General features: G+C 34.7%; 1 protein-coding gene across 1 annotated transcript in view; it reads right to left on the reverse strand.

Moving 5' to 3' along the window:
- Positions 1-18,126, reverse strand: part of LOC117326344 (putative ferric-chelate reductase 1 homolog) — a 41,522-nt gene extending 23,396 nt beyond the window's left edge. The window contains exon 1 of the mRNA XM_033883053.1: positions 17,998-18,126. The gene's annotated coding sequence lies outside the window, so the exon portion shown is untranslated. The remainder of the gene's footprint in view (positions 1-17,997) is intronic.
- Between the last annotated feature and the right edge of the window lie 1,325 nt (positions 18,127-19,451).

Raw genomic sequence — 19,451 nt, forward strand, 5'->3', positions numbered from 1 at the left:
ACAAAGACAAAAAAAACACAAAAAAAAACACAACAATAACAACATACAAAGACAAACACACACAAAGAAAAACAACAACAAAAACAAAGAAAAAGACACACCATACAAATAACAACTACAAACAAAAAACAAAAACAAAAGACAAAACACAAACAGACAAAGTAGACAAAACAACAAACACAACATAAAATAGACAAAACACACAACAAACAAAGAAAAACACACACATACAAAAGACACAACAGACAACAACAACAAGACAACAAACACAACAACAAAAGACAAAACAACAACAAACAACAAAAAAAGAACAAACGACACAACAGACAAACGAACCCAACACAGCAAGACACAACAAAAACACAAACCAAAAGACACAAGAACACAAAAGACACAACACAGAAAAACAACAGACAACACACAAAGAACAAACAACAACAGACAAAGAGACAAAACGACACAACAGAAAAAGACAAAGAGACAAACTACACAACAGACAAAAGACAAGGACAAACAACAAACAGAAAAAAGAACAAAACAAACAGAAAAAGACACAACGACAAAACAGACAAAAGACAAACACACAAAAAAAGAAAAAACAACAAAAAAACAAACAACAAAACGAAAAAAAAACAAAAAAAAGACAAACGACACAACAGACAAAAAAAGACACCACCAGACAAAGAGACAAAACGACAGCACACACAAAGAGACAAAAAGACACACCAGACAAAGAGACAAACGACAGAAGAGACAAAGAGACAAACACCCAACACACCAACGATACAAACGACACAACAGACAAAGAGACAAAACAGACTCACAACAGACAAGAGACAAACTACACACCAGAACCAAAGCTACAAATCACAGCAGATGACAAAGAGACAAACGACAAACCATGACAAAGAGACAAACATCAAAACAGACAAATAGACAAACGAAAGCAGAGAAAAAGAGACAACGCAAGCAGAGACAAAGAGACACAACGACACAACAACAAGGACAAACGACACAAACTAGACAAGAGAACACAACGACAACAACACACAAAGTGAGACAAACTCCACAACACACAAAGAGACAAACGACACAACACACAAAGAGCACAAAACGACACAACAGACAAAGAGACAACACAGCCACCACAAAGAGAAAGACAGGGCAGAGACAAAGAGACAAACGACACACCCGACAATATACAAACTACACAAAAATATACAAACTACACAACTACACAACATACAAATATACAAACTACACAACATACAAACTACACAACATACAAATATACAAACTACACAACATACAAATATACAAACTACATCACATACAAATATACAAACTACACAAACATACAAATATACAAACTACACACCATACAAATATACAAACTACATCACACACAAAATATACAAACTACACACCATACAAATATACAACTACACAACATACAAATATACAAACTTACACAACATACAATATACAAACTACACACAATACAAATATACAAACTACACACCATACAAATATACAAACTACACAACATACAATATACAAACTACACAACATACAAATATACAAACTACACAACATACAAATATACTACACAACATACAATATACAAACTACACAACATACAAATATACAAACTACACAACACACAAATATACAAACTACACAACATACAAATATACAAACTACACAACATACAAATATACAAACTACACAACATACAAACTACACAACCATACAAATATACAAACTGCACAACATACAAATATACAAGCTACACAACATAAATATACAGATATACAAACTACACAACATACAAATATACAAACTACATCACATACAAATATACAAACTACACAACATACAAATATACACAAACTACACAACATACAAATATACAAACTACATCACACACAAATATACCAACTACATCACATACAAATATACAAACTACACAACACACAAATATACAAACTACATCACATACAAATATACAAACTACACAACATACAAATATACAAACTACATCACATACAAATATACAACTACACAACATACAAATATACAAACTACACAACATACAAATATACAAACTACACAACACACAAATATACAAATATACAAACTACATCACACACAAATATACAAACTACACAACATACAAATATACAAACTACACAACACACACATATATAAATATACAAACTACATCATATACAAATATGCAAACTACATTACACACAATTTCACAAATACTAGTTGACACAAATATACAAATGACATCATACACAAATTCACAAATTTTAGTATGTACATATGTATATATATACAAATGTACTCAAATCTACAGGCCACAGTAAAGTATAATTTACACCACCACCAAACTTACACTGACTTGTGATCCAGACTCCAGCTGTTTCATTAATATGTCTGTATGTAACAGTTTATGACCCCTATCTCTACATCTGTATCACATTTCTTGTAACGAACCACATATAAATATCCAATATTTTTATTATAAAAATCTTTTTAATTAATCATCAGATCCATTAAGATATCAAGTTTATACAGATAAACAAGTACAGATTTGGTCTAAAAAACATATGTCTCCTCTGATAGCCAATCATAATAATGCTGCTTCCTGACCTTGAGGTCAAGGTCACAATGACTCAATGACAGAGCAGTCTTTTTTGTCAGTACTAAGGTGATCAAGTTATACAGCAACATTGATTAAGAAATCATTAATAGCATAAAAGTTATTGATCAGACAAAAAAATTCACACTTAATATTTCAACTTTTGACCTTGAGGTCAAGGTCACAGTGACCTAACGGAGGTGCACTAAATATAAGGCTAAGGTGGTTCAAGTATACTGCAAGTTTCTTCAAAATATATCTTAACGGTTTAGAAGTTATGGCCCAGACAAGACAATATTAGAAGATGCAGAAAAATAAAGAAAATTTAAACCAGAACCGCAGTATTTAAAACAAATTAAGTCTCCTTTTTATTCCAAGCTCGAGTCTCATTTATTGTATATGTTTGATTGCTTATTTGTTAGCTGGGTTAACCCCATCTCAACACCCATGGCCATTTTGAATCAAGGCCTACTTGTACAGGTAGTAGCTGGTGGCTACCTCATTGAACAAAATATGAGAGGCAAGCTGTTGAGAGAAATTCAGTTTAAACATCCTGCCTACATTGATCCTTCGCAGACAACACATGGTGATTTATATTCTCAGTCTATACATATATAGTCACACAGCTTCTTCATGCTGACAAATTAACTACAATACAGTGAACCTGTTATATACATGTTATGATTTATCTCTTTTTAATTATGTTATGGCATATGAATCAAAGGGTCTACTCTAATAAATTGCTTCAAGATTATGCCCCAGGCCTTTTCTTCTTTATACAGTACTTTAAATGATTTATGCTACTGCCAGTACTGGTACGAGATGTGTTAAATTCTGCCCCCGTCAGTTAAGCAGGCTTCAGGCTTAGAAATCACATTCACGTGAAAAAAATTTGTTATTAAAAACAGCTTTTCAAAGTAAACAAGTAATGTTGTACAAACAATATAAGCATATTTGTCTTTTTTAAATATCTCCACTAGAGGGCACTATGAGCAAAGCATAGAAAGATTATAAAGATCCTGAAAACACAATGATCCCAAAAAAGCATAAATGGAGGTATTGATCAAAAATTTTACACGGAGGAACAGCTATAGGTATATAAAAGGGACTTACCTGGTATGTATAAGTTATAACTATCAACAGAAAGAACCTCTGAGAAAATATATTCTCTTATATGATGTCGGAGTCTTCAACTTTCAATAAATGGGTTTAATCAGCGTTAACACTTCAGAGCTTTAAAAGTCTCGTCTGTGTATGGATCGAAATTCGGAATAATCACACACTTATACAGATTTGACCAACTTTAACAGTCTCACCTGTGTAAGACTCTGAATCATGGGTAAAAAATCTGACACAGGTGACTTTCTAAGCTGTTTGAATTGAAGGTGTTCACCATCCTAGCTATTGAACCAATATGATGATTTGGGGTGTAATGTAATGGTGTAATAAACCGGTTTATTGTAAATCTTATACAATGTAAGACCCCTCAACAATTTTTATTACGGTACATTCTCACCCAAAATATAATGAAAGAAAAGTTCAGATTAGATTTCCGTGATTATTGGTCAAAATTTGAGGCTCATGAGATACATCATCATCATCGTCATCGTCATCATCATCATCATCATCATCATCATATCATCATCATCATCATCATCAATTTTTTTTGTCCTTTTCCTTGAAATTTTTTTTCATAATTATATAAATGTATATTTGAATTTAGAATTCAACTTTGGGTAAAATTTACCTATGACTTGAACAATTGTTAATCTTATCTATTCAAAAAAGCACCAAAAGATTTTGGATTATAAATATTAAATTTGGCTGTTGCATTCAAGTCATAGCAGTTCACATACCTAGAGAGATTAAATGACTGAGACCGGGCCATAAAACTGACAATCGAAACCCTTTCTGCATAAAACACAAATAAAATGATTAATACAGATCTATTCATAGATATACAGTCATAGCATGTGTATGTGTTAACGGTTTAATAAACTAGCATGTACAAACAAACCATTTTAAACATGCAAACTTTGTGAATACCATTTTAGCACATTTCTTAAAGAATGACAAAATGGCACATTTTCTGCGAATAAAAACTCTGTAAAATCACACTACCTAGGTAATTACCAAGCTGGAAAACACTGTTTACAAAATATTTGTCATTTTAATACCAATGACTTTTAAAATTGATGTCTTTAATTTTGGTGGTCATTTCAGGTTTTGGTTTGGCTTATTTTGTATAACGTCCTGTTAACAGCCAGGGTCATTTAAGGACGTACCAGGTTTTGGAGGTGGAAGAAAGCCGGAGTATCCAGAGAAAAACCACCGGCCTACAGTCAGTACCTGGCAACTGCCCCACATGGGTTTCGAACTAGTAACCCAGAGGTGGAGGGCTAGTGATAAAGTGTCGGGACACCTTAACCACTCGGCAACCGCGGCCCCACCCAGAGGTGGAGGGCTAGTGATAAAGTGTCGGGACATCTTAACCACTCGGCCACCGCGGCCCTTCATTCCGGGTGCCAAATAAATCAAAATATAACCACATGCACTGATGATGTAAGTTTTTATCAAGTTGATCATTTCTGATATTTACTTCTCCAGTGCAATGTAATAAAAATATAATTTATTGCACATACATGCACAGGTTTAAATCCTGAATGATTTACAATTTTCATTGCGAGAGAATATTAGATGTACTCCATTGGACCATTATTTTAGATATGTCAGTCTCCTGGAGTCACGATTTTCACTCCACTTCTCAGGTACATGTAGATATACCTATCTTGCTATAGGTAGTTAGGTAGTTAATGACAATTCAGTTTTCATGGCTTAATGGTTTGAGCAATTTAACTAAAAACTCACTGACTCATTTATAAATATAATCAAAACTTTATCTGCAAAATATATGTATAATATATTAACATAGGTAGGCTAGGGTTGTACAAAAAATGTTATCACTGTGCTTCAAATACATTTCAATGCAATTCAATTAACTTTGAAAAAAATTTATTGACAAACAAGCTTGAAACAAATTGCATTACACAGATTTCTTTGATAATTAGGTATGGCACATTGGTTTATTGGTACGCATGAACTGAGTTCTCCTATATTCCCTCCATAAAAGGCAAGGGCTAAGACCTCAAGAAGTAAAGAGTTATAAATTTTGTTTCAATACATTTTAATTCAGCGGCCACGGTGGCCAAACAGTTAAGGTTTATTTGTGGATATGTAGGGGCTTATTTGTGGGTATGTGGGGGTTTATTTGTGGGTATGTAGGGGTTTATTTGTCGATATGTAGGGGGCTTATTTGTGGATACGTAGGGGTTTATTTGTGGGTATGTAGGGGCTTATTTGTGGATATGTAGGGGGCTTATTCGTGGATATGTAGGGGTTTATTTGTGGATACGTAGGGGTTTATTTGTGGGTATGTAGGGGCTTATTTGTGGATATGTAGGGGGCTTATTCGTGGATATGTAGGGGGCTTATTTGTGGATACATAGGGGCTTATTTGTGGATATGTAGGGGCTTAATTGTGGATATGTAGGGGGCTTATTTGTGGATATGTAGGGGCTTATTTATGGATATGTAGGGGGCTTATTTGTGGATATGTAGGGGCTTATTTGTGGATATGTAGGGGCTTATTTGTGGATACGTAGGGGTTTATTTGTGGATATGTAGGGGCTTATTTGTGGGTATGTAGGGGCTTATTTGTGGATATTTAGAGGCTTATTTGTGGATACGTAGGGGTTTATTTGTGGATATGTAGGGGTTTATTTGTGGATATGTAGGGGCTTATTTGTGGATATTTAGAGGCTTATTTGTGGATATGTAGGGGCTTATTTGTGGGTATGTAGGGGCTTATTTGTGGATATGTAGAGGCTTATTTGTGGATATGTAGGGGGGTTATTTGTGGATATTTAGAGGCTTATTTGTGGATATGTAGGGGCTTATTTGTGGATACGTAGGGGTTTATTTGTGGATATGTAGGGGTTTATTTGTGGATATGTAGGGGCTTATTTGTGGATATTTAGAGGCTTATTTGTGGGTATGTAGAGGCTTAATTGTGGATATGTAGGGGCTTATTTGTGGATATTTAGAGGCTTATTTGTGGATATGTAGGGGCTTATTTGTGGATACATAGGGGCTTACTTGTGGATATGTAGGGGCTTAATTGTGGATATGTAGGGGGCTTATTTGTTGATATTTAGGGGCTTATTTGTGGATATGTAGGGGTTTATTTGTGGATATTTAGAGGCTTATTTGTGGATATGTAGGGGCTTATTTGTGGGTATGTAGGGGTTTATTTGTGGATATGTAGGGGTTTATTTGTGGATATGTAGGGGCTTATTTGTGGATATGTAGGGGGCTTATTTGTGGATATGTAGGGGGCTTATTTGTGGATATTTAGAGGCTTATTTGTGGATATTTAGAGGCTTATTTGTGGATATGTAGAGGCTTATTTGTGGGTATGTAGAGGCTTATTTGTCGATACGTAGGGGTTTATTTGTGGATATGTAGGGGGCTTATTTGTGGGTATGTAGGGGTTTATTTGTGGATATGTAGGGGGCTTATTTGTGGATATGTAGGGGCTTATTTGTGGATATGTAGGGGCTTATTTGTGGGTATGTAGGGGCTTAATTGTGGATATGTAGGGGGCTTATTTGTGGGTATGTAGGGGCTTATTTGTGGATATGTAGGGGCTTACTTGTGGATATGTAGGGGGCTTATTTGTGGATATGTAGGGGCTTATTTGTGGGTATGTAGGGGGCTTATTTGTGGGTATGTAGGGGCTTATTTGTGGATATGTAGGGGCTTTTTGTTTTGTTTTGCAAAATGTTTTTATTTTCCTTTTGATACAAAGCATAGTGACAGTAATGCAAACATACAAAGTTTCTATATATTAAATCATCTACAGGATGAAGTATATTTGGAATTTGCCAAGTACACTATGTAGGGGCTTAATTATTTGTGGATATGTAGGGGCTTATTTGTGGATATGTAGGGGCTTATTTGTGGATATGTAGGGGCTTATTTGTCGATATGTAGGGGCTTATTTGTCGATATGTAGGGGCTTATTTGTCGATATGTAGGGGCTTATTTGTCAATATGTAGGGGCTTATTTGTCGATATGTAGGGGTTTATTTGCAGATAAATACAGTATGGAATAAAAAATGATAATAATACAAAATCAATGTACTTCTATTTCAATATAACATAACCTCAATTATAGCTTGTAAACTGTAGACTGACAATAAACCATTGTACTACAGACCTTAGTACATATCTCTATATACTCATTAAATCTGTTTATAACTTTTGTTTCATTTCAGAATTGTTAAATAAACATATCGAGGACATTTAATAGTTTCCCTATGAATATTGAATGAATATATTTCTTGAATATATCAGTATATTGATATTTTCCACAAATACATTCAAATCAAATGTGGAAAATTTGTATTAATTACGTACAATTAGTGAGCCTATATACTAGCTTATACTTTGGACATCATACTGTACACCCCTATTTGAAATATGTCATTAATATTATAATTGTAATATCCTAGATATTGTATATATTGTAACGAAGTTCATACAAAAATCTTCTGAAGCTTAGCAACAGCTGTTGTCATGGTAGTTTCATGTCGGTGACAAACAGAGCACGCCTTTTCTGTACTTTCATTATAAACCTCTCACAACTATCAATCTAAAAAATATATACAAAAGCTTTAAAGTTCGCATGAAAATAATCGTGACTAGCCGACTGGGTGTGTTGACATATTAAAACAGGATATCTAGTTTAGTAATTTTAGTCAGTATAGCTACCATAGTACCCTGAAAAATGATGGTTATTAAATCGTTCACTGAACAAAGATCCTGTTACGGTGAAAACCTCCTTTATCTTCCTAACAATATAAGAAACTGAGAAAGATGATAAAAATGATAAAGTTAATAATTTAAAGCAATTAAACTATCTAAATTACCATATCTTACATATAGAGACCAACCAACCAATTGTTTTCCCATAGGCTTTAGTGTTAACATTTTGGATTATTTCATTCAAATTCTTGAATTGAATATGACGATTATGGTTTATAACAAAAGTTTAGGGTCTGATATAACACCTAATCAAAAAAAAAAGTTGGGTCCTTCAGCTCAAATTTTCTCCAGGGTAGCCATTTTGAAAATAGGTGAATTTCGCAGTAAAAATTCTCAAAAATCTGAAATGTTTACCTGTTTACTATTATTACGTGAACTTTTGAGAAAAAAAACAATCGGACTTGCGAAATTTATATCAACATTTCTTATTGATAGTTACCTATCAGGCTACATATCTATTTTCTCACTTCATAACATACTGGCCAATCAGTGGCTGCCAGACATTTTATCCTTAGCTCAACTTTCTATACACAGGGGCTGTTTCAAAAATATATTTTTTCAATTGGTTGGTTGTTCCCTATAACCACATGGTGTACTTGTAGACCAATACATTTCGAGAGGGTCCCCATGTGTGTAAAATCTGCAGCACTGTAAAAATATCTAAAAAAAATAAATTTTTCTTTGGTTGTATATGTATAAGACTAAAAGATTTCACTAGATGCTTAATCAACTATATTTAAGTGCACTTATCGTCTTTTCCAGAAAAAATGGATGTGATACCCAAAGAGAGACATCTGTATCTATTAGTAAGTCAAATACCTGTATGAAAGTTTTACTTGACAACAAACTGAGGGGGATCACTTAGGAAATATGATAAGATTTTACGATAAAATATGTCAAACTCTTAGCGTCCTGGATAAGTGATCGGAACTTGATAATTACAGGCCTTGGGCTTTAATGCATTAACTAATCATCCCATTTGTACGTGTTTTAGAAATTCTTCTTTTCATTTTTCTCGGGATATATATTATAACATTGCCGTATCTACATTGTATGTGTATTGTTGTGTATACACTCAATCATACCTGATCACTCTTAGTTCTGAACTTTAATTTCAATAATTCCATTTCAACTGTAAATTGGTAAAATCAAGGAGTCTCAATTTTCAATTTAACTCTTTCCAGAAATTCTGGGAGATTTATCAATGAACTAAATCATTTGTAGCTGTCTGATGATAACAGTTTGGTTTGGTTTGTTTTTTGTTTAACGTCCTATTAACAGCCAGGGTCATTTAAGGACGTGCCAGGTTTTGGAAGTGGAGGAAAGCTGAAGTACCCAGAGAAAAACCACCGGCCTACAATCAGTACCTGGCAACTGCCCCACGTAGGTTTCGAACTCGCAACCCAGAGGTGGAGGGCTAGTGATAAAGTGTCGGGACACCTTAACCACTTGACCACTGCGGCCCCCTGATGGTAACAGAACAGGCCATCCTAAAATTTTCATTTAAAATTATCTTCTGTCAAAGATGTAAAACATGCCGGAAACTTTCTAATTTCTGATAAAGGTTAAAATAAAAATGCATAAAGACTGCATTAAAATTTAAAGATAACTATCTCACAAAATTGCTAAAGAATATTTATATAAGATTTAGTTTATTTGTACATATTTAACATGTGTTATTGTATTTTTGGGTTGCTATGATATACAAATTCCTTTGCTGAGTTCAAGTATCGGTCAGAGCGATGTTCATCATCAATCAATGCATCCCGATGTCATTCATATATATATCAACATCTATCAATTAAAACGTAATTTGTAGAACTAACTACATTAGCCTAAAGGGTTAATGATAGGATTGTATCAAAACACTGGATTTTTCATGATCAATTTCTTGCCTTAACTATATCGCAGAATGTTTTTTTACATTCAATGAAATCAAGAAAGGAAATTTCAAAATATTTGACCCCAGTTTAACAGTAATGACCTGAAAGGGGTGTGCCAATGTCCCTATTATGTGCCCTTTCATTTTCCATCGTGAACTGTCCATTACTAAATGCTACACACGACTTTAACAATCCCCAAATCAAAAACATCACTGTATTGACGAAACTGCTTCTTTGGCAAATAAAACAACATAAATTATTCATGCTATCCTTTAAAATATTCAATCATTAGATTAACAGAAGATAAGCATCCATTTGAAGTTCCTCACAAAATTAACATACAGGCTTGAGCTAATTGAAGAGCTCTATATCAGTATATGTCAATTTACGACTTACCTGTGTGACACCTGGCCGAGTATATAACGAGTTTACAGGTATACAGATGTGTTAAGGCGGTCATGTTCTAAATTATAACCTATCATTAAGTACCCACACTATTGGTTCTACCGGTTTATGTCTAGTGCATAAAGGAAATCTTACCCAGCCAACCAAAACCAAATTGGAACATTTATTTATAGCAACGAAACATATACAATGTGTACATACAATGTTGTGATGAACACACATAGTTTTGTTGGTACGTTATCATACTAAAATCTCACATTGATACCCCAGTTATATATATATAGTGGTCAGTTTTACCTGTATATAGTGATCAGTTATACCTGTATATAGTGGTCACTTTCACCTGTATATAGTAGTCAGTTTTACCTGTATATAGTTGTCAGTTAAACCCGTATATAGTGTTAAGTATTATCTGTTTATAATGGTCAGTTTTTCCCTGCATATAATGGTCAGTTTTACCTGTATATAATGGTCAGTTTTACTTGTATGCGTTGGTAAGTTATACCTTTATATATTGGTCAGTATTACCTGTATATAGTGGTCAATATTACCTGTATATAGTTGTCAATTATACCAGTATATAGTGGTCAGTTATACTTGTATACATTGGTCAGTTATACCTGTAATAGTGGTCAGATATACCTGTATATAGTGGTCAGTTATACCAGTATATAGTGGTCAGATATACCTGTATATAGTGGTCAGTTATACCTGTATATAGTGGTCAGATATACCTGTATATAATGGTCAGTTATACCTGTATATAGTGGTCAGTTATACCTGTATATAGTGGTCAGATATACCTGTATATAATGGTCATTTATACCTGTATATAGTGGTCAGTTATACCTGTATATAGTGGTCAGATATACCTGTATATAGTGGTCAGCATTACTTTATATATTGGTCAAATATACCTGTATATATTTGTCAGTTATACATGTATATAGTGGTCAGTTTACTTGTATACAGTGGTCAGTTATACCAGTATATAATGGTCAGTTTTACCTGTATATAGTGGTCAGTTATACCTGTATAAAGTGGTCAGTTATACTTGTATATAGTGGTCAGTTATACCTGTATTTAGTGGTAAGTTATACCTGTATATAGTGGTCAGTTTTACTTGTATACAGTGGTCAGTTATATATAATATTATACCTGTATATAGTGGTCAGTTATACCTGTATATAGTGGTAAGTTAAACCTGTATATAAAGGTCAGTATTGGTTAGTATACAGGTACAATGATGTGTGAGCCTGTAAGGGCTGTCATGTTCTAAATTATAACCTACTAGTTAGTACACACTCTACTTTATATGTCTCATGGATAAATGAAAACTTTTACCCAGTCAACCAAAACAAAAATTAATATTTATTTTAAGGAACCCAATATACACAAACAATGTTATGAAGGACACACCTCTGATATGTGAAATTGTTTTGTTGGTAAGTTTTCATACCGAAACCTCATATTATTAACACAGGTACATATTCCTCTACCTCTGCATAGTGGTCAGTTTTACCTGTATATATTGGTCAGTTATACCTCATATAGTGGTCAGTTATACGTGTATATATTGGAAAGTTTCACTTGCAAATATATAGTTTCTCTTGTATAAAGGTTTCAAATTTAGGAACCTTAGTTGTATACAGGTGTTAGTTATATCTGCTAATATTGGTCAATTATACCTGAATAAAGTGGTCAGTTATACCTATGTATAATTGTAAGTTTTACCTGTATATAGTGGTCAGTTTTACCTGTATATAGTGGTCAGTTATACCTGTATATAGTGGCCAGTTATACCTGTATATAGTGGTCAGTTATACCTGTATATAGTGGTCAGCTATACCTGTATATAGTGGTCAGTTATTCTTGTATATATTGGTCAGTTTTACCAGTGTATAGTGTTTAGTAATACCTGTATACATTGGTCAAATATACCTGTATAAATTAGTCAAATGTACCCGTATATAGTGGTCAGATATACCGGTATATAGTGGTCAGTTATACCTGTATATAGTGGTCAGGTATATCTGTACATAGTGGTCAGTTATACCTGTATATAGTGGTCAGTTTTACCTGTATATAGTGATCAGTTATATATGTATATAATGGTCAGTTATGTCTGTTTATATTGGTCAGTTATACCTGTATATAGTGGTCAGTGATACCTCTATATAGTGGTCAGTTATTCTTGTATATATAGGTCAGTTATACCAGTATATAGTGTTTAGTAATACCTGTATATATTGGTCAAATATAACTGTATATAGTAGTCAGCATTACCTGTATATAGTGGTCAAATATACTTGTATATAGTGGCCAGTTATATATAATATTATACCTGTATATATTGGTCAGTTAAACCTGTATATAAAGGTCAGTATTGGTTAGTATACAGGTACAATGATGTGCGAGCCTGTAAGGGCTGTCATGTTCTAAATTATAACCTACTAGTTAGTACACACTCTACTGTTAGATCGACAGGTTTATGTCTCATACTTTTACCCAGTCAACCAAAACAAAAAGTTAATATTTATTTAAAGGAACCAAATATACACAAACAATGTTATGAAGTAACACACCTCTGATATGGGACATAGTTTTGTTGGTAAGTTTTCATACTGAAACCTCATATTGTTTACACAGGTACATATTCCTCTACCTGTTTATAGTGAGCAGTTATACCTGTTTATAGAGGCCAGTTATACCTGTTTATAGTGGCCAGTTATACCTGTGTATAATGGCCAATTATACCTGTTTATAGTGGCCAGTTATACCTGTTTATAATGGCCAGTTATACCTGTTTATAGTGGCCAGTTATACCTGTTTATAATGGCCAGTTATACCTGTTTATAATGGCCAGTTATACCTGTTTATAGTGGCCAGTTATACCTGTTTATAATGGCCAGTTATACCTGTTTATAATGGCCAGTTATACCTGTTTATAGAGGCCAGTTATACCTGTTTATAGTGGCCAGTTATACCTGTTTATAGTGGCCAGTTATATCTGTTTATAATGGCCAGTTATACCTGTTTATAATGGCCAGTTATACCTGTTTATAATGGCCAGTTATACCTGTTTATAGTGGCCAGTTATACCTGTTTATAATGGCCAGTTATACCTGTTTATAGTGGCCAGTTATACCTATAAATATTGGTCAGTTATACCTGTTAATAGTGGCCAGTTATACCTATAAATATTGGTCAGTTATACCTGTTTATAATGGCCAGTTATACCTGTTTATAGTGGCCATGGTCAGTTATACCTATAAATATTGGTCAGTTACGCCTGTTAATAGTGGCCAGTTATACCTATAAATATTGGTCAGTTATACCTGTTTATAGTGGAAAGTTTCACTTGCAAATATATAGTTTTTCTTATATAAAGGTATCAGATTTAGGAACCTGTATACAGGTGTCAGTTATACCTGTTTATAGTGGCCAATTATACCTGTTTATAGTGGTCAGTTATACCTGTATATATTGGTAAGTTAAACCTGTATATAGTGGTCAGTTATACCTGTATATATGGTCAGTTATACCTTTATATAGTGGTCAGTTTACGTGTATAAAGTGGTCAGTTGTACTTGTATATATTGGTCAGTTATACCTGTATGTAGTGGCCAGTTTTACCTGTATAAAGTGATCAGTTTATCTGAATATATTGGTCAGTTTTATCTGTGTACAGACAGTTTACTTGTACATAATTATCAGTTTACATGCACAAAACAGAAATATTAAGTAGATACAGCAAGGTGCACAGCTGTTGATAATAAAATGACTTTACGATGAAATTTAGCATACCACAGTAATTCATTGTCGAGGTCAACACTCTAGGGATATTAACAGATACAATTTCAGATATAGATAACAAGAGGCCCAATGGGCCATTATCTACAGCAACTTTGAAGTTGATTGAGGTTATTAAGAACTACAGGTAACTATGCTGATTACCTCTTTATTCAAATATCAGAGTAGGCTAGGTTTATTCATATCAATAAATTTTCTAGTCCTTCATTGCAGCATACTGCTGGCCTAATATCAGGTCTCGGAGACACTTGGCTATCGCAAAATTATTGTTTACAGATTTAAGCTGATTTCACTCCTGTGACCTTGAATGACGGTCAAGGTCATTTATTTGACCAAACTTTGTAGCCCTTCACCCCAGCATGCTACAAGCACAATATAAAGTCCCTGGGAACTCTTGGTTATTGAGAAGAAGTCGTTTAAAGATTATAGCCTATTTGACCCATGTGACCTAGAATGGAGGTCAAGGTCATTTATTTGAACAAACTTGGTAGCCCTTGACCCAAGCATGCTACAGGCCCAATATCAAGTCCCTGGGCCTCTTGGTTATTGAGAAGAAGTTGTTTGAAGATTATAGACTTTTTGAACCATGTGACCTTGAATGAAGGCCAAGGTCATTCATTTGAACAAATCTGGTAGCCCTTCAACCCAGCATGCTACAGACCCAATATCAAGTCCTTAGGCCTCTTGGTTATTGAGAAGAAATTGTTCAAATAAAAAAGTTGTTGCTGGCCGGATGGACGGACGACGGATGCCGCACTACAGCATAAGCTTACTTGCCCTTCGACAAAGTTGACAAACTACAATTGTCAAAATCCAAGATGGCTGCCTGTCGGCCATGTTGTTTTCCGACAGATCCCAAAGTGCAATATGCATAACTAGGGACCAAGGGCAACCTACATATGAAATTTGACAAAGATCCCTTCAGTTCTTTCTGAGAAATAGCGATAACAAACTTCAATTGTCAAAATCCAAGATGGTTGCTTGTCTGTCATGTTGTTTTCGATTGGTCCCAAAATGTAATATGCATAACTACGGACCAAGGGGAATTTACATATGAAATGGCTGTATCTTTTTCTTTATTGATCCATCGAACTGGCCTCCCGTTTAAACTATTTCCTTCTTCCCTTTTTAATGACTGTTTTCTGGAAGAATCTTCAGTAGCCAAGTATTACTCCATGCCATTAATTAGTTCCACCGGGTTCCGTTTGCGTATCGGGGTACTAAAATAGTTTTAATGGTTTTAGTATCATCAGGAAAAAGATAACTTAATTTTGTGATTGGATACTTTCTGGCAGATCATTAATTTAAAACACAAAGAGTATAGGTCCTTAAACTGTTAGTTGTGAGTCACAACTTACAGCATGCCAGCTGTGTTTCTCTTCCCGGTGTAAGATTATTTAATACAATCTTAACTCCATTGAGGGGGATCGAGATAGGAGAATCTCAACCCAAGGGGGATTTAGCTGAGGGTTAATATCCCTCTGTGTAGGGGCCGCGGTGGCCGAATGGTTAAGGTGTCCCGACACTTATCATCACTAGCCCTCCACCTCTGGGTTGCGAGTTCGAAACCTACGTGGGGCAGTTGCCAGGTACTGACTCTAGGCCGGTGGTTTTTCTCCGGGTACTCCGGCTTTCCTCCACTTCCAAAACCTGGCACGTCCTTAAATGACCCTGGCTGTTAATAGGACATTAAACAAAAACAAACCAAACCAAAAATCCCTCTGTCTCATACCTATAATACACTGGGCAGGTGATATCTTATTTTCACATACAAAATGTATTTAACAAGGTGATCTCATGGTTACTGGGGAATGGATGACTCTTACTCTGGACAGGGATATCCACAAGTTTAACAGTGTGAGATTTTCGTATCTCATCCTATAGCTAGGGTTGAGAAAAGCTGCACATGCTATACACATTCCCAACAACACAATGATGTCACATTTACAATTGGATCCGGTCAAGTCAACATTGCCTTGCATTGATGTAACATCAATTTTAAATTAGAGAAAAAATATTTCTACTTTGTGTTCCTTCCTCAATAAATAATATAATTATATTTACAGGGATCAATCTAGGCATTTTTACAACCATTTATGGGTATTTTCCCCTCAGGATTTTGTTCCATATTTCCGCTCAGACTTCTGTTAAATTCACTGAAATATTGTATCTTCCCTCACTTGTATGGCAATAATATTCCCAAATACTCCAGATTTGCTTTCCTAATTAACCATTTGCTGTTTTTACATGGAAAATGTGTTTTTAAAGCAAAAAAATGAAAGTTTGTGATGTTTAAATTTCCCCTTTTCAGAAATGATTTTCCCCTATGGTCCAAAAAGGGTAGCTTCCCCTAAATTCTAGATTAATCCTTGAATTTACATCTTTAGAAGTAAAGAGTACATAGTCACCTTACTAGCTCAGACCAGCGGACATTACCCTTTAGCCTAGTGGTAGGATGTTTGACTTGAGAGTGAAAGGTCGCTTATAGTAGTTTGAGTCCCAGCGTGGGTAGGGTATTTTTCAGTACTCTTTCCTATTACAGATTTGGTGCCGTTGACCACTCCAAGTGAAAGCTAGACTGAGAGGCTTCCATGGAGATAAAGAACCTGGGCTAGTGGTTTGCCTTCTGAAGCGAAGACTTCGTGAAGGAGGGATTAGTGTAAAAGTAGATTTGAGTATAAGGTCACCTTACTATCTCAGACTAGTGGAAATTTCCCTTTAGCCTATAGTGGTATAGATATGTTTGCCTTGAGAGCGAGAGGTCGCTAGTTGAAGCCCTGGCGTGAACAGGGTGTTTTTCATTACTCCATCCTATTACACATCTTCCTAATACTTCCACCTAGCTATATATATCGCTATCTACTCCAAACTTCTCAATGTAAACAAGTTAACCTAAGGTTCACCCCCTTTCTTGTGTTTGGCTCCATGATATAAAAGAAAATATTTAATCCTTCATTAGTTTGGAAGCAATGGTAACTAAGATGTTATATTTGAAAGCATAGCACACTAACAGAATTAAACCTCTGGCTCTTAATCTGAATTCTTCGGAGAATTATTTAGATCTTCATTTTAAGTAATGCCAACATTTCAATAATAATGAAAACATGATGATAATTGTATTAGTCACTCAGTCTGTGCACGGAATTTACTTCCTTTTTGTGCGTTTGACTTTTCATTTCATAACGAGTAACATTTTTGAGTGTATTTTTCTTTGAGGAATGCAACATAGGACAGCCAGTAGTAAGAATACCACTATAATCAGTGATAATAGTGAAATCACGACTTCTCCCCGAAACCTTCTCCCCGACCTGTTCAAAAAAAATTAATAAAAGGGTGTGGTCACTTAAATACTTGACCTACCTTGTGTGTTTCCGCTCCGCACTTGTGACGTATGTTTATACAAGCATGCCACCCGTTTACCTTGACTGTTTTCTTTATAACGTGATGTAGGTTTTCGCTCCAGTGAATCGTGAGAATCGATATTTTTGTTTTTGTTTACTACAGGAGAGGTGACCCAGGGGCGATAACTCCCGCTTCGAGAGAAGTTAAGGTCGCTTGGCCTACTGTACGTATACAGTACAAGATACAATGATTTTTATTTTGTGTCGTGTATTTTAACATCAAACATTAGCCAAGTAGAGCTATTTCTAAGACAATCTTTACTTTTTACGTCCTATACCTCGTGCGACGCGCGAGGCCTAGGACTGTTTAATTTTCACATTAGGAACCACTTATAGGAGGGTCATCTATATAGCAGAATAATGTTGAATTTCAAACACGAATAAATACCTAAAGATTTGCACAAAAAATGTCATGTAATATACCAAAATGTTTGTTCGGACATGTAGCTTCTTACAATCACCAATAAATTGCTATAGATCTAGATGCTACCAGTTTCTTCTATAGAGTAACTTTGTGGTAAGATGTAGCATGGAATAATTCTAAGTCAGGCAAATGACCAAACCTGAAAAATAGCCAAGCTGTTATGTTTACAAGTGTTTATAGCACAGGGTAGGAGCATTTGTTTGACCGGATTTTTTTGTTTTGACCTTGGAATGCAAATGGCGGCTGTGAATAATTTTACAGAAATAAGTCTATATATGTCCCTGCTTAAAGGGGGGCATTTCAGTTAATAACAATACTCCTATATCATACATTTACGACATCTCAACATAGAAGAACATTTTAAAGTCAATTTGTTAAACTGGTGAGTTTGCAGCCTTCTTCAGAAATAGGCACATTTTACTCCAAACTCAACGGTTGAACATTTTTTCATAAAAGTAGTCTTCTTGCCACTTCAAGAATACTTTATATTGTCTAATAAGAGCATTTTTGATGTTTTAAATACCTCCTTATATGCCGTATTTGTGTGATATCATTCACGACCGCCATTTGCAATTCAAGGTCAAAATAAAAACAGCGTTTATACATATAATAACGTCAAAGCTGGTCAAACCAATGCTCCTATTTTGTGCTTTAGACACTTGTGAGCAAAACGACATGGCAAGTTTGTGTAATATATGGGATACAAATGAGTTAATTATGTCCCCCTGAAACATGCATTTTTCTTACGTTTTGTTGAAATTTACAAACAGCTTAACAAATTACATGTCAACAGCAAGTCCCACGGTTTGCCATGATACATACTAAAAGTTCATCATGTTACTTCTGTGACATTGCACCATAATAGGGATGTATAGGCCTGTAAAATATCAATGTTTTGACTGGATTTGCTGTTTAGATGCCCCTTATTAGATTTCCTCACTGCTTCGCCTGTTACATTTATGTTGCAAGAACATACATGTATTCTCAAT

The sequence above is a fragment of the Pecten maximus genome, chromosome 4 (assembly GCF_902652985.1).
Source record: "Pecten maximus chromosome 4, xPecMax1.1, whole genome shotgun sequence".
Taxonomy (NCBI): domain Eukaryota; kingdom Metazoa; phylum Mollusca; class Bivalvia; order Pectinida; family Pectinidae; genus Pecten; species Pecten maximus.